Below are 16,957 nucleotides of genomic sequence, written 5' to 3'. Positions count from 1 at the left end.
GTGTGAATGATACTTCATGGTTAATGGTACATGAAGCTGATGATAGAGCTAAAAGAATGGCACAGACACATGATCTTTATCCACTGTAAGGAGGAGATGGTTAACCAGTGAAACTATGCTATGATTCCTGTATCTTTTCCAGGCCTGAAATCAAAATTACTGAGGTCCAGACTTCAGATTTTGCTAGCATTGTCTTGCTTCCTGTAACCTTCTGAACAATGCTTTTCATAACAAGGTGCTCAGATACTGTACTACCTCTGGTAGTTGGAGCTAGTACAAAACTCTGCAATAGATAAAGGGAGTTTTGAAACAAGGTAGTTCTTGTCAAGAGATTGTTTCTCAAGCAGAAGCCTCATACTTGTATCTTTAAGGACAGTTGGCTTCCTGCCCTCCCATATTTTCCCCTATTTCTTCCAGTTTCTTCACTGTACATTTTGACAGCACTTTGTGTATAGTCATATTCAGTGTTTGCAATTGATTTGTGCTAACCTGAACTACTTGTGGCCTAGAATGGATTTTTAAAGAAATCATTGACTTGCAAAATGAGAAGAAACACAGTAATTCTTAGAAATTCAAACCTTGCAAAGCTCTGACACACTTTGTATATTGTCAGTTAGAGCCTGATCTTGCAATGAGCTCTGCATGGGCTCAGGGGTCCACCCATGCAGATGTAGTGCTGACTGCAGCGTTAGTTTCTCCTGGTCCATTTGTGCATCTGTCACACAATAACAGAGGATAGATTAAAAAAAAAACAATAGAAAAATGTGATTGAAAAGGCACAGAAACTAGCATGCAAGATTGGGGGCTGATTTAGCACCTGAAACTATGTTTTATTAATTTTTTTGAAGTTGATTAAATTTCAAGGTGACTGTCTCCTAAGTTAAGCAATATCTTTATGGGGCTTCGGGATCTCTCTTTGGAGGATGCTGTAGAACTGCAAGGTATTACCATCACTACACATAGCCCCAGGCCAGTTAAATGCATCCACCTCCAGGGAGAGGGCCAGGCAGGCAGGGAAGCCAAAGGAAACAGGCAGGATCTGAGGTCAGCCCAGCTCCTAAGATGCGCATTGGTAAAGATCCAGAGGGGTAGCCGTGTTAGTCTGGATCTGTAAAAAGGAACAGAGTCCTGTGGTACCTCACAGACTAACCGAGGTATTGGAAGCTTTCGGGTGAATACCCGCTTCGTCAGACGCACGGTAACGATGTTCATGTCCGGCAGGCTGGGTGTCCCAGAAAGCACACGCTATGACATCACATGGAAACGTCATCACGTGTGGGTTCGGCCTGACAATGCCGTCACAGAGAGGCGGAGGTCAAGGCGCAGGGCATGGCAGAACGCCATAGCCCTACATCACAGCGAGGGACTGTCCCATCTCGGCTACAGTCCGCCACCATCCCAGCACGCCTCTGCCTCCGGAAGAGCGGCGGGGGCGGGGCCTTTCTGTACGCGGCTCCAGGTTTCTCTGTAGTAGGGAAGGCGGAGCTGGTTGCTGGGGCAGGGGAGTGTGTCGCCGTCGCTGCGGAGCCCGGGACAGCAGGTAAGAGCGGCCGGTCGCCGCACCCGGCGCGTGCTGCAACCTGCTCAGGCAGGGGCCTTGTCCCCAGAGCTGAACGCCCCTACGTGCCGGTGAGTCCCTGCCGCGCGTTCAGCATAAGGGAGAGGGCACGGGGGTCTCTGCGGGGAACTGTGGCCCTCCGCGGTGTGGCGGGCCGGGTGGCTCGTTACCCTCTGCTGCTCCGGCCCCCCCCCCGCCCCATCCCAGTCTGCGAGCCCGGTTTGCCGCAACGTTTGCGGTGGAAGTTCGGTGTGTGTCAGCAATGGGGGGAAGCGGCTCTTCTCCCTCTACGCACTGGGTCAGCGGCCGGGGGCTGCCCTCCGGGGACTGCTGGGGATCCTGACTTAGCAGAGGCCAGCCATGACCCTTCGAGTGAAGGACAGAGGGCTAAATGCGGGGCCTGGAGTGGGGGCTGGCCCTTCTGCCCACAGCCTAGTGTCAGAGGCGGGCTACAGCCGCTGGGGCAGGGGACAACAGTCCAGCCCAGCCGCTGGGACGTGGGAGAATAGAGGGGTTCCTCCTACTTAGGGATAAACTTGGCCGTAGCCCCTTCACCCCACATCCCAGCTGCGGGTTGGAAGAGAAAGCGCGTTCCCTCTTGCCTGTCCCAGTGTCGGGACTTTGGGGGGGTCTCTCCCTCAACTCCAGTGCTTGTCTCTGCTGCTTAGCCCTTCCAAGCTGCAAAAGTAACTCCAGACTGGTCAGTTTCACTGCCCCTCTTAAAGAACCCTGTGAGCAGCAAGGGAAACTTAACAAGACAGCTTCACTCTGCTCCTTGGGAAACCTCTGATCATCAGCTGAGTCACTGAGTTGTCTAAGGCAGTACTGCCTACACTCACCTTCAGAAGGGGATGAGGACCATGTAAGTGGAAGATAACTTTTTATAACTACAAATTATAGAAGCTCCTTTAAAAATGAAAGCTTAAATGCTCTAGAAATGCATGATTCCCATAGTTGACAGATAACACTTCCTGCTTGCAAAGGGTAAATGAGTGAGTGGATTTTCCAAGCACTCCTTAATTAAATTGCATACTTTGAGTTATTTATGTAGAATATAACCCCAAATTTTTTCTAACATTTTCAATCTAGACTTTTGGTTTTTAGAGGATATGTGACTAATTATCCTGTAAGAAATCTTTTCCTCATGTAGTGCCTCTTGAATAGTAACTCAACAGCATTCAGAAAAGTGACCCATGTTGCAGACCTGGTATGAGTGAAGTCCAAGATTATTCCACTGAGGCAATCTTAAAAATAAACTATCTTGTTCTAAAACTTCCCTTTATTTTCCATCTTCAAATATAGTATATAGCTCTTTCAAGCAATTCTGTCTATAGCAGTGGCCCTCAAACATTTTTTGTTGCACCCTGCTTACTCGTAATGGAATCTGTGCACCCCCAATCTCCGACAGGAGCTGCAGTCAGGAGCCGGGGGCAGAGGCCTGGGCTGGAGTGACACTGGGAGCAGAGTGGGGCTGGGTGGTGCTCCCTTTCCTCTTCCCTCAAATGTTCCTCTGTGCCCCACAGTTTGGGGACCACTAGAATAACAGTCATATTTGGCCCATGAGGCCACTAATTTTAATGTTTTAAATAATTAGTATATTTTGTTTGTATTCTGGGAAGAATATTTGAGTGGGCTTCAGCCTTAATGTTAGTTACAACTCCATATCAACCTTATACTATACTATAAATCAGTGGCTCTCAACTTGGGTATGTGTACCCTTGGGGGTATGCAGAGGTCTTCCAGGGAGTGCATCAACTCACCTTGACATTTGCCTAGGTTTACAACAAGCTATATAAAAGCACTAGCAAAGTCAGTACAAACTAAAATTTCATACAGACAACGACTTGTTTATACTGCACCATATACTGTACTCTGAAACGTAAGTACAATATTTATATTCCAATTGATTTATTTTATAACTATATGTTAAAAATGAGAAAATAAGCAATTTTTATGTCTGATTTTATAAGTAATTAGTTTTTAAGTGAGGTATAACTTTGGGATATACAAGACAAATCAAATGCCTGAAAGGGGTACAGTAGTCTGGAAAGGTTGAGAGTCCTTGTGTAAATAGGTCAATGGCATTATCCAGTTTAATAAGCTTGGTTTTCAAGGAACAGAGAAGTAAGTATTGATAAAGAAGGAAAAAAAGTCTGTGGAAAAAAGATGCTGATGTTGGAGTTTTAGAGACATTGTGGGATTTCATGGAGGGTTCATGCCACAGCTCTAGAGTAGAAGGAAAAAAACCCAACCCTACTTCCTGAAAGTCTTTGCCATTGGACAGTGTTATGAGTCGTGAGTAGCCAAACCTAGCATTACAATAAGAACATAATCTGCAAAAATTACTGTAAGAGAAGCAGGTTAATCAGTGCATAGCCAGTCAAGATTGCAAGTGATCAGAAGTTATCATCATCTTTTGATTACTCAGTTGTCTATGTGAAATGAACTGGTGATGGAAGTTCAGCATCATAACTAACATCTTTTATCAGAAGGGATGAGTGACAAAACCTGGAGATGGTCATTCTGTAACAAGGGCACATAGGGTGGAGGAAAAAAATTAGCTGGTCTCTGTCAATGCTGCACTAATTTTAATGGATAGGCCTTTAGTCCCCAGTACTGCCAAGGTAGTAGTAATTCCCTTTTAAGAAAGTTGGCTAAACCTTATATTCAGTAATTTTTTTTGTTTTTCATTTTCCTTTCAAATTATTTAGGGATATGTACATTTTGCCTTTTATATTAGGGTAGTTTGTCAACATTAGTATAATGAGGACTCTGGGTACTGTTTTCATCACAATTGTATTGTGTTGTTCCAGGTGCTATATACACATAGGAATACACAGTCCTATTCCAAAGAGATTACAACCCCCAGTGCCACCACTAAATACCACTATATTACATAATCATTTCGGGGGTGTCCCTCAGCACAGAATGGGAATTGCTGTAACACTTCTGTTCTGACTTAATCTAGATGAGATGATACTCTGCTGGCTTCGTTTTGGGTACTTTGTGCTTTAACTAGGAATAAAACTAGATTCCTACTTTCCTGCTGCTTGGAAACCCCGTTTGTTAAATTGGATAGTGCCATTGATCTATTTACGGTATAAGGTTGTTATGGAGTTGTAACTAACATTAAGACTGATACCCACTGAAATACTCTCTCCAGAATACAAACTAAATATACACATTTAAAACTAAAAAGTGACTTTGTAAAAAAAAATGATGTGGGTTTCCATCTCTATTGTGTTTCAGTCAGAGTAGAGTGCTTTAAATCAGTGATTAAACCATCATTTAAATATCTTGATTTTAAAAAAAAACCTCACACACATAAGTTGAATTTTTTTTGCAATTGTGCCTTTAGTTTAAAATTTATAATGCCTCCTGTTTTTTATGACCAAACAGTACTGGTAAGGTATCTTATTTGAATTTTACAGAACTGCTATAGGTGCAAAACAAAATATTGAAAATTAAGGTCCTGATTCTGCGTACACTTTACTTGTGTGACCAGTCCCACTGATTTCAGTGTGATTACTCATGCTTGTGAATAAGTGTTTGCAGCAACAGGGACAAAAATTGTATTTTTATTTCAGACTTTTCTTAGTGGCATAAAATGTTTAATACTTGAAAATGAAATTGCGTTAGTGTTAATAATAATAAGTTAGTTAGACTTGCAACAAAATTGTTCTGAACTTTTTTTTGTACATACAGGCCAAAATCCTAAGACTGGGACTTTCTCAGCACTCTAGTGTCTTAAGAGCAGAAGTGCCATTGATTTCAAACTGCAAACCCTGATTGAGTATAGCCTGGTTGGAAACTTTGAGCTTTCTTGACTTGTGGATATTCCATATATTAGAAGGCAGTGTTGGTTGCATAAAGACCAGGCTATTTGCTTATTAGTTTTGTGTTTGAGTTTGTATTCTCTCAGTAAAGATGTTAATAAGACTCTGAATGTGCCATTTTCAGCACAGATGGGCATTTTTAAGTGTGACGATTCATAGAAAAGAATCTGTGTAAAATCTGAAATTATGCTAACAACTAGGAAACTTAAGACATAAGCAAACATTTATTTTGGCAACTTTAAGGATTGCTTAAAAATATTATTACATTTAAAAATCACATTTTTTTAATAATGATCTTTAGCTATCCTCAAAGCTTCCACATTAGATGTACTCTGTGTACAAGTAAAAAAGCTTTGAGAAACCGCCAACCCTATAAACTCAGCCTAAGATCTGAAAGTAGTTATTTACTTCTTGCATGTTACCAGCTGTTAAAAAAGTTAGTGCTAAATTATGGTGTCATACAGTTGTGTAAACCGATAGTTTGTTTTTATTGAGGTTGTTCACCATAATAAGTGTGCTCTGCAATTAGTATTTGGTAAATACTTTGGTTGATGCACAAGAAGGAATAGAATGCAGCTCAGTCTCATAGCTGTGTCGGCTCTTGCTGGGATAGTGGCACCAAAATAAATTTGATCTGTAAAGTAGGCATATATGGTATTGAATATTCACAGGAAGCAGATCTGATGAGTAAGAAGTTTCTTTTATATAGTCACGGTTCAGAGTAGAACCAAACTTTAAAGCCTTGGAAAAGTAAAATCTAATGGATGTCATTGACTATCTGATTTTCCTACACAATATGTCCCCTTTAGGAGTTTTTGCAATAAAAATGATATTTTAATATGGAAAAGTGGTTGAGTGTTTAGTTTTTTGTGCTGCTTTATTACATCTTACTACACATTCACAAACTAGTTGTTCTGCAACTGATAGCTATGCTGTCCAGAAGAGATGGTCACTGACACAAGCTTTCTTTTTCCCCTCAAAATGTTGAAACTGCTATTATATACTGTAATATATAGGTTTTTTTAAAGATTAATGTGACTGTGTCACACACCCAGCCTGCATTTAGACTTGCTTTTTGAAAAGGAGCAGGTAAAATAAAGATGACATTGTTTTGTAGAGGAAAGAACAATCAAATCTTTGCAGACAGACTTGTAAGTATGCAGTCCTCTCATTTGCAATCATAAACAGTCATTAGAATTAAGGCTACGATTTTGTCATTTAAGCTGTCTAGTGTAGACATGGCCTAGCTAGTGGAGATGCAGGTTGTACCAGCAACAGCACTCTTTGGCAGGTGTAACTTATACCAGTTCCTTAAGCAAAATAAGCTATACTGGTCTTTTTGCTTGTATAACTGTTTCTACGCTGGCAAAAACCCTAGTACAGATATGTCGGTTAGGGGTGTGATTTCCATTCCCCTTCCTGCCCCACGTCTCAGATGCCTAATAAATATAGCTATACCACCAAATCTTTGAAGTGTAGACCATGTCTTAATGTTAGTGGGCAGTGGCAGAGATGCTTCAGAGAACAAGAGTTTGTGTCAATGAGCTCTGCTATTCCTGATTTTTTTTTTTTTTGGTCTGTTTTACCACATGAGTGTGGCTACTGCAGTGCAGGCTCCTTTGGAGAGGCAGACTGCCTATTAGCGTGGTTACAAAATTAAAACACTACTTAGGCATTGACAAAACAGAATGCATAAAACTGTTGTACCCAGAAAAAGACAGTCTTATCAGATTTACTGATGAGAGGTGCAAAAACTAACAAGGTAGACCTTGTTGAGCTTTTCCTCTGGAAACCTGGGTGTAAATTCTGTTTTAGGTTAGAGAGAATGTACATCTAGGTTCATACTGTTTTCTGCGTTGTCAGGCTCACAACACCTTCCTCCTTCCTGCTCCAACAATGATTTTGCTTAAATGGCAGTTTTGAGAGAGATCCAGGACAAGAATATTAGGTGATATTTCATGTGAGCATTAACCTGCCTTGACAGGATTAAGTGGAAAGAAGTTCCAGAACTGTCTTACCCAATCTAGTGTTGTTAGTCTCTCAGTTTTTAATTTCTTTCCTTATAGTCACTCAAAAGTTAAAAATAATTCTGTACTTTCTTGCAACTTGACTGCAGTGTCTAGTGCATCAGCACAATCCAGAGAGTAGTACAGCCATATATATAATAGAACAGACTCTGGTGGACTGCCACTGTATGATATTTTCTGTGTCTTATGTTGAAAACTTGTGCCTTAGAGTATATGCTAATGTAGCGGAGTGAAATATGGACTAAAATGCAAAAAATCAGTTTCAAAGACACCTTTCATGTAGCAGTTTTTGGCTTTACAGAGGCTTACAAAAAATTTATGTAACATCTGGCCAGTTAAGGCTGTCTTCTCACTAGAGATTTTTTCCATAACAACACACTGAAAAAGCTTAGGCAGTGACAAACATAATTCAGCTTTTCTGGATTAAACTTTCATTGCGTACAACTGTGCCATGCTTTAAAGGGAAAAAAACTGAAATAAAACTCAGTGACTGAAAATTAATTCTTTCCTTTTCAAACTCAGTCTAAACCAGATTCTAAATGAATACCAAAAATTCAAGCCCTGATTCAAGAAATTCAAGACATAATTTGATGTAAACATGCAATACAAGATTTTAGTGTTTATTATATTGTGTATTGTGTTAACAATTCATAATGGCTATATCTTATGGAAAATTTACAAATATATTTTCAAATAATCCACTACAAAAGGAAATTGATTTTGCAAACCAAACAGCTGTGTGGGTGATATTTTTCAATTATGGTCTGGGTGAGCCTTTCTTCTAATCTTCAGCGTATATGTGAGCTTCAGCTATCTTCATTTATTTTTAAAATTCTGTGTGTAGATGTTACTTGAACAGACTTGAGTTTTCTTCCCCAAATTATATGTGGCAGCCTTTGGCATGGTTAATTTCCAGTACTAAGAAACTAAGGTCTTGGCTACACTGGCGCTTTACCGCGCTGCAACTTTCTGGCTCAGGGGTGTGAATATAACACCCCCCTGAGCGCTGCAAGATACAGCGCTGTAAAGCACCTGTGTGAACAGTGCCGCAGCGCTGGGAGCGCGGCTCCCAGCACTGCAAGCTAAACCCCATGAGGATGTGGAGTACGCGCAGCGCTGGGACCACACTCGTACTTCAAAGTGCTGCCGCGGCAGCGCTTTGAAGTTTCAAGTGTAGTCATACCCTTAGATACTTAAAAAAAAAAAAAAATACACCCAGCAAAAGAGAAGCCATGTACAAGTTCCAAGTATCAGAGGGATAGCTGTGTTAGTTTGTATCCACAAAAACAATGAGGAGTCTGGTGTCATCTTAAAGACTAACAGATTTATTTGGGCATAAGCTTTTGTGGGTAAAAAACCCCACTTCTGAAGAAAGTTTATGCCCACGAAAACTTATGCCCAAATAAATCTGTTTGTCTTTAAGGTGCCACCAGACTCGTTATTGTTTTCATGTACAAGTTCTGAAATAGTCTAAAAAGCAAATTGCTTACTCAAGCACATACATCATATGAGGCCTTATGCCCTATATGGGGATTTTAGCTTTAGTTCATTCCAATCCTAATATTCTCTATGCATTTTGGTATAAAATTAAATTTAATCTTACACTTGCACAATTTTAAATATGCTACAGATTTCTGTATTTTCTCATACTCATAGACTTAGAGGCTCGAAGGGACCATTATGATCCATCTGAGCTTTTACATGTTGCAGGCCACAGAACCTCACCCACCCACTCTTGTAGCAGGCTCATAACCTCTGGCCGAGTTCATGAAGTCCTCAAATCTTCATTTAAAGAAGTTCAAGTTACAGAGAATCCACCATTTACTCTAGTTCAAGCCTGAAAGTGTCCCAGCCCCAGGCTTCAGAGGAAGGTGAAAAAAACCCCAGTGTCTCTGCCGATCTGATCCAGGGGAAAATTCTTTCCTGACCTCAAATAGGGCAGTCAGTTATACCCTGAACATGTGGGCAAATACCTGGGAGAGAATTCTCAGTAGTAACTCAGAGACCTCCCTCTTTAGTGTCCCATCTTCAGCAGCTGGAGATAATTTGCTAATAGCAATCATGGATGGGCCATATGCCATTCTGCCTCATCATACCATCCCCTCCATAAACTTATCAAGATAAGTTTTAAAACAAGTTATGTTTTTTGCCCCCTCGGCTTCCTTTGGAAGGCTGTTCCAGTATTTCCCTTCTCTGATGTCTAGAAACCTTCACATAATTTTGAGCGTAAACTTATTTATGGCCAGTTTATATCCATTTGTTCTTGCACCAACCTTAGCCCTTACCTTAAATAACTCCTCTCTCCCCCTGGTGTTGTTTCTCTGATGTATTTATAGAGATCCATCATATTACTCACCCTTGATGCTTAGTTTTGTTAGACTAGACAAGCCTAGCTCCTTAAGTCTCCTCTCATAAGGTCCTCTGATCATCCTAATAGCCCTTCTCTGCCCTTGTTAAAGTTTTAACCAGTATTGCATGCAATATTCCAGATGAGGTCTTACCAGTGAGGCCCTGTATAATGTTGTTAACACTTCCCTATTTCTACTTGTAATACTTTACCTGATGCTTCCTAGGATTGCAGTAGCTTTATTCACAGCTGCATTGCATTGGTGACAATTGGTCATGCAGTGATTGACCAATACACCCAGATCTTTTGCCTCATCTGCTGCTTCCAACTATGTCCCCTACTTTTGGCAAAAAATCTTTGTTAGCCTAAGTGCATGACTTTGCAGTATTAATTTTTGTCCTATTTTTTTTTACTTCAGTTCTCAAGGTTGCTCAAATCTTCTTGTATGATATTCTGCTGCTCCTCCTCATATTGGCAATATTTCCCAACTTTGTGTCATGTGCACATTTTATTAGCTCACATATACTCTTTGTGCCACAGTCATTAATGAAAATGTTAAATATGATTAGTCCCAAGATGGATCCTTGAGAAACTGCACTAGTAACCTCCCTCCACTCTTATAATTCACCTTTCAGCATGACCTGTTGTAGTCTCCCCTTTAACCAGTTCCTTACCTACCTTTTGATTCTTATTAATTCCCATCTTCTTCAGTTTAACTGATTTCACATGTGGAACTGTATCAAATGCTTTGCTGAAACCCAGGTAGATTAGATTTATTGCATTTCCTTCATCAGGAGGTTGTTTTCTCAAAGAAAGAGATCAGGTTGATCTGGCGTGATCTACGTTTTGTAAAACCATGTTCTATCTTATCCTAATTACCATTTACCTCTATATCCTTAACTACTTTCTCTTTCAAAATTTGTTCTAAGACCTTGCATTAAATTGAGGTCAAACTACAGGTCTGTAGTTTCCTGGATCATTTTTTCCCCTTTCTTAAATATAGGTATTATTTGAAATTCTGCAGTCATAGGATATAACCCCTGAGTTTACAAATTCATTAAAAATTCTTGCTATTGGGCATGCAATTTCATGTGCCAGTTCCCTTAATGTTCTTGGATGGAGAACATCTGGGTCCCCTAATTTGTTCCATTAAGCTGTTTGAGTTCAGCTTCCACCTCAGATGTGGTCATTTCTACTTTCATATCCTTGTTCCTATTAGCTACCCTGCCATCCTTGTTCCTATTAGCTACCCTGCCACTATCTTAAGCATCTCAGTGCCCTTATTAAAAACTGAGGCAAAATATTTGTTTAGGTGTTGAGTCATACCTATATTATCTCTACTTTCCATCCCATCCTCAGTGCTTAGTGGTCCCACTTCTTCTTTCCTTGTTTTCTTTGTATCTGTGTGGATAAAGAACCTTTTACTGTTGGTTTTAATTTCCTTTGCAATGGCCAACTCTGCTTGACTTTTGGCAGTTTTCACTTTCCCCCTACATTTACTGACCTCCAACTGAGGCGAGGAGTGGTTCCTCTCCCTACCCTGATATAATGTGGTCTCACCTATAATACGGTGAGATTTTTTTGACTCCTGAGGACCGTGTTGTGTTGGGGTAGAGGTGTAGTTTAAATTGATTTAACTCGTGATCATTCAAACCAAGCTGTCTTCTACAACCAGTTCTTCTAGGATGTCTTTGCTGCTTACCAATACTAAATCTAAAATGGTATCACCTTTTGTTGGTTCAGTGACTATTTGGTGAAGAAATCTGTTGGCTATCACATCCAGCAATATCTGGGCTCTGCCATTATTAGTAGCACTTGTCCTTCACTCTATTTCTAGGAGATTAAAGTCTACCATAATCACAAAATTCCCAATAGTATTATTTAATTAAAAATATTATTGGTCTCTGTCCATATCCAAATTGGATCATGTGGGTCTATTGGAGACCCCAACCACTATCCCGGTAGAGTGTCTGTTAGTTTTCTTCCCCAAAGCGGTTTTTGACCCAAACGGATTGTTTTATCCATTCCATCACTTGTAATTTCTTGAGAGTCTACTTCATTGTTAATCTACAGTGCTGCTTCATCACCTTTACCTTTTACTTCTGCCTTTCCTGAACAGCATTTATCTTTCAACACTTGTATTCCAGTCATGACTACTATCCGCCCCTGTTTCTGTTATCCCTAAAATATCTGGTTCTCTCTTATATTTTTTTTTTTACCAGGGCCCCCTGAATTTGTTTACAAACATCTTAGCTGTTTCTGTTTTGATCTCAGCCAGATTCATTGTCCAATTAGGTGTAGTCATTTTATTGCTAGTATCGTCTACCTGACTGTTACTGTCAGTGGTATTGACACTATCTTTCCTCTTGACCATTCTCCTACCCTCTGTTGTTCCTTTCTCCATTGCTGTATCCTCCCACTTGATTTTCTTCTTGCTCCACAGTAGAATCAGGCATGGTGGTTATATGAGCATCTCCCAACTGTCTCCCCCAAATTCCTAGTTTAAAGATTTTAATTAGTTGGGCCAACCTCCATCGCAGAAGACTGCTTCCCTCCCTATTCAGGTGGCATCCATCACATAAGAACAGTCCTCTGTGAATGTCTGCCAGTAGTCGAATACCACAAAACTGCTCCCTATAGCACCATTGCCTGAGCCATATGTTGATCAACATATTTTTGTCTTGTCTTCACTTTTCTCCTCGGGGAGAGGTAGAATCCCAGTGAAGATCACCTGTACCTCCATTTCTTTAAGCATCTTCCTCAGCCTAGTCTTCCTTGGCGATGCATCCCATAAGAATCTACTAATATCATTGTCCTTCATGTGGGAAGCAGTCTGTGGATTTTTTCCAGCTTCCATTAGGCTCCTCTTCAGCTTCCAGTCCACATACTGTATCTTTGTTCCTGGCAAACAGTACACCCTTCTGTTCTCCAGATAAGCTCTGGTGACAGGCCTGTATGTTCTTAATAGGGAGGTCTCAGTCATGTAGAGCTGCTTCTTCCAGTGTTGGTACAATTCTCTGGCCTTCCCCCTTCTGTTCTTTCTGGCTGCAAGTCATTGTCTTCTGTTCTCACTTGCAATCTTCAGCGAGTCATCCTCTGGTTATCTCCGTTGTGTCTTCCCCTTTTCTTGTAGGACTGGCGCACTCTCTCTTTTTTCTTTTCTTCTCTCCCATCTTCTGTTACTGCCTGCCTCTCCCCTTCTTTTTCCAAATCAGCAAACCTGTTCCTCAGCTCTTTCTTCTTCACTAGTTGGTCTGTTCCTCTGCATTTGTTCTCATAGTCACATGCTTCCACTGTTCACTTTCTTAATCCAGAAGTTTACCCTCACAGTTCTCTGGTCCAGCATGCATCTGCAAGTCTTGAGGCTTCCCTTCAGGCTCCTCCTTTCCTTTCCTCTATCCACTCAAATCCCCTTCAAAACTCAGCTATAGTTTCTAACTGCATCTCCAAACCTCAAATCTTCTCTTGCATTAGACCTATCAGATGGCACTTAATACAAATGAATCACTTTTTAGGTACCCTCTCCAGAATCATGTGCGTGCCACAGCTTTTATACCCAGTCATCTTCATTGTCTCTTTCATTCCTCGGGTCTCTACTGTTGCTACCTCCTGCTGCTGTCCTAGTCTTCCCTCTTAAGTTCCTGTCAAGAAGGAAACTCTCACTCCTCTTCTCTTTGCCGCCTCCTCCCCCCCGCCCCGCCCCATCAGCTCTATTTTCTAACTTTCGTGCTGCTGCACTGTAACTACATTGTGGAATTCTTCATTCCCCTGCCCACCACTGCAGCTAGCTGCCCCTGCTTTTGCTACTCCAACTAAAAAGAACTCCAACACATGTAAGCACATTTGTTTTCTGCTCATTCCCTTTTGTGTTGCAGGATGGAATTACCCTAATGGGGTTGCTGAGGATTCCCCTTGTGTTGGAAGAACAACTGTTCTCTAGGCCACTTGTTACTGCTTCTCCTCACCCCACTGTGTAATAAGTGTGTTGGGGTTGTTGCTGGAGCACTCTTCTGCTCTGGTCATCTGGGATTGGTGTGATGTCCCAGGGTTCTAACTTATGCTGAGAAAGAACCAATCCAGACACTGGCTTCCTCAAGATGGGGGTGAGGGACTAGAGATTGTAAAATCAATTATACTTACCCCTTCTCAGATACACCAAGTAGAGTTTAGGCATACCTGATGATTTGTACTTTTATCTTGATTCTGTTTAATAAGCAGTGATAAGGAATAGAGACTTAATTTTTTTCACATGCAAGTTTCGATTCTTGAGCCCTACAATAGAACAATTAAAAGATGCTGCAATTATGCAGCAAGTGACTTGGCTGCATGACCATATTACACAGGAGAGACTGACAATATGCATATGATTAGACTAATCTATCTTTTGTGCTTATATTGCCCTCATCACCAGAGTATCTGAGCTCACAATCTTTAGTCTGGCATCCTCACAACTCCCTGGTGAGCAACTAAGTGACTTTCTCAAGGTCACACAAGGGAGTCTGGTAGAGCAGGAAATCGAACCCATATCTCCTGAGTCCCATGCTAGTGCCATTGGACCCTCTTTCCATAAATAATACTGCATAAAAAGGGTCTTGAACCATGAAACCTTAGATTAAACCTTAGATTAAAAGTCAGGTGCTGTACCAACTCAATTATCTGGACTCATAACCAGGGCTAGTAAAACCTAACCAAGGAGAGGTTCTGTTCGTCAGTCATCCCATATGCTCTGATCCTAATTCAGCAGGTTTTATCAGGTGGATCAGTATGTGGCAATGGATATTGATCAGTATTGCGAAGCTTATCATATGCTGTAACTGAGAAACCAATATCTTATATTGCAAATATGGGGTGAGGAACATGTTTGCCAGGAATTCCAATCCACAGTACTACTTGTCTGTGTAAAATCCTGTTATTGCCTCTCTCATTCTCCTTTAGTCTTAGTTTTCCTATTACACTTTTTATGTATTTGTCCAGTTTTTCTGTCCAAATAACTTTGCTATATTTTCATTTTATATCAGTCTCATGGTTCAAAACACCCCCTTAAATTGTTGAGTATTCTGGTGTCCTATCTTAGTGCATATTAAAAAGTATTTTGCAGCAGCCAGTGTGCTGATGCAACCTCCCGCCCTCCTCCTTTATTTATGGTTTAAAACTGCTTGCTTTCTGAATCATCAGTTTGGCTGCAAAAGTCTGTGTGCTATTCATTGCTCTCCCCCCTTACTCTCAACAAGAAATTTTTAATTTCATGCTCTGAAGGGAAAATGAATATGATTCACTTACCTCATTAATAATGTCTTTACTGACTCTCTGGAGTTCCCTAAACATCATATTAAACTCTTAGTAGAATTTCTTCCTGGAGGGTTCCCATTTTGCCTTTCTGATATCCGGGTTCATAGAATCCACTGGTTTAGAAAGACACATCAGCAAACTTTTCCACAGTAGGGTTTAAAACTAATTTTTTAAAGACTGAATTTTCTTTACCTCTTATAATAAATATCCTAGAAAATTAGGAAATTGGAAACGTCCAAGAAAAAAAATCTGACTTCTTTTTCCATTAATGCTGACTTGTTCCCTCTGAGTTTCACTTTCTTGTTGTTATGCACTAGCACAATCCTGCAGTGCCTGGCTTACATGTAAGGGCAATCCTTTTTTTAAATCCAACAAAATATGTTTTAATAGGAAAGAAAACATCATGGAAATATTTCAGTTGATCTTACATTTTGAAAATAACCCCCCTAGCCTACACCTTAAATTTAGGTCTGTATCTGCTCGACAGTGTCCCTTTAATATGAACTTAGTTCCAAATCAGTCTTTTTTCTGTTTTTTAGGGAGGGGTGGGAGGAGTGTGGTTACATTTCAGATTTATCAGTACTGCTTGTTTCAACTGACTTCTTTCTGCTGAAAGGAAACAGAATAAAACCTACTTTCAAAGAAAATTTAAGTATGTTAGTATTTCAGTTAGTGTTCATATCTTGGTCCTTACATGAGAGAGACGCATCATTATCGCTGTCTTAAGAATTTAATCTTACATTTAACACAGCTTCTACATATAAATTTATTTGGATGAATGTGATGAGACATACTGTTGCGTACATTACAATGTAATTGTAGTAAAGTCAAATACTTCTCCCACTGGATGGGGCTCAGGTATAAGAACACAGATTTTTTTTTTTTTCCTTAAAATTTTCCACTTTGCCACCAGTGGTGCTGCTTGTAGTTTATACTCATGTTTCACCATCACAGTGTTTCAGCCCAGCTGCCCAGAATAAGTATTATTGCAATGGTACACAAGTATTCTGTGTTTATGCATAGGTGGTGTGTTACAGGTAGCATGCTAGAAGGTTGCAATGGTAATGCTAACATACTTTAGCGTAGACAAGATTTCACTTAGTAAGTGACTGTTCAGCATCACTCATTTAGAAACTGATTAACCTAAATAATCTATAGAGAAGCCCCTGGAACCCCATAAGATTGGGTCCCTAATCCATGAACTGTTGGAACTCATTTACAAAACTTTTCTTAAACGTTACATGCAGGGCCAGCGCTATCATTTAGGCAGCCTAGGCAATCACCTAGGGCACCAGGATTATTCGAGGGGTGGCATTTTGCCAGCGAGGCGGCAGGCGGCTCCAGTGGACCGCCCGCCGGCACGACTGCGGCTGCTCCACCTGAGCCACGGACCAACGGACCCTCTGCGGGAATGACTGCAGCAGCTCCACCGGAGCCGCGGGATCAGCGCCGGGGGTGGCGAAATGGCTGTGTGCCTGGGGCACGAGAAACCCTAGCGCCGGTCCTGATTACATGAATATATGGTCTCATACTATAGAATTAATAATCCCTATTCCATGATGAAATATCTTTGAGCTATAAGGAATCTTAATTAAAGCTATCTTTAGATGGAGTTTTGAGGGGAACCCCCCCGATTTAAATAAAAAACCCCTCCAATTTAAATTAAACTCTGATTTTTTTTTAAATAAAAACCATTGATTTTTATCCATCCTGAAAAAAAGTAAGCAGTATCTTATTTCTAAAATGTGTATTCCTTCTCTATGTCCATTTTGGCAAGAAACATGTCATTTCTCATTTGCCAGAGTGGGGTCTCCATATCTCATCCCCTGCATTCCCAGTCTCCAGTAACTCCCACACTCTGAATCCCCTGACAGTCCCTCTGTATCCCCCACAAACCACT

General features: G+C 40.8%; 1 protein-coding gene across 2 annotated transcripts in view; it reads left to right on the top strand.

Annotated features, from left to right (window-relative positions):
• Positions 1 to 1,322: 1,322 nt before the first annotated feature.
• The window catches only part of MICU1 (mitochondrial calcium uptake 1), a 216,030-nt gene continuing 200,395 nt past the window's right edge, over positions 1,323 to 16,957 (top strand). Inside the window, exon 1 of one of the 2 annotated variants that reach the window (XM_075072636.1) lies at positions 1,323 to 1,540. The gene's annotated coding sequence lies outside the window, so the exon portion shown is untranslated. Of the gene's footprint in view, positions 1,541 to 1,564; positions 1,630 to 16,957 lie in introns of those variants that run through there. The other variant, XM_075072637.1, reaches the window with a different exon arrangement.

The sequence above is a fragment of the Chelonoidis abingdonii genome, chromosome 15 (genome assembly GCF_003597395.2).
Source record: "Chelonoidis abingdonii isolate Lonesome George chromosome 15, CheloAbing_2.0, whole genome shotgun sequence".
NCBI classification, from domain to species: Eukaryota; Metazoa; Chordata; order Testudines; family Testudinidae; genus Chelonoidis; species Chelonoidis abingdonii.
The sequence above is the reverse complement of the archived record's forward strand: the minus strand, read 5'-3'. Positions and strand labels throughout refer to the sequence as shown.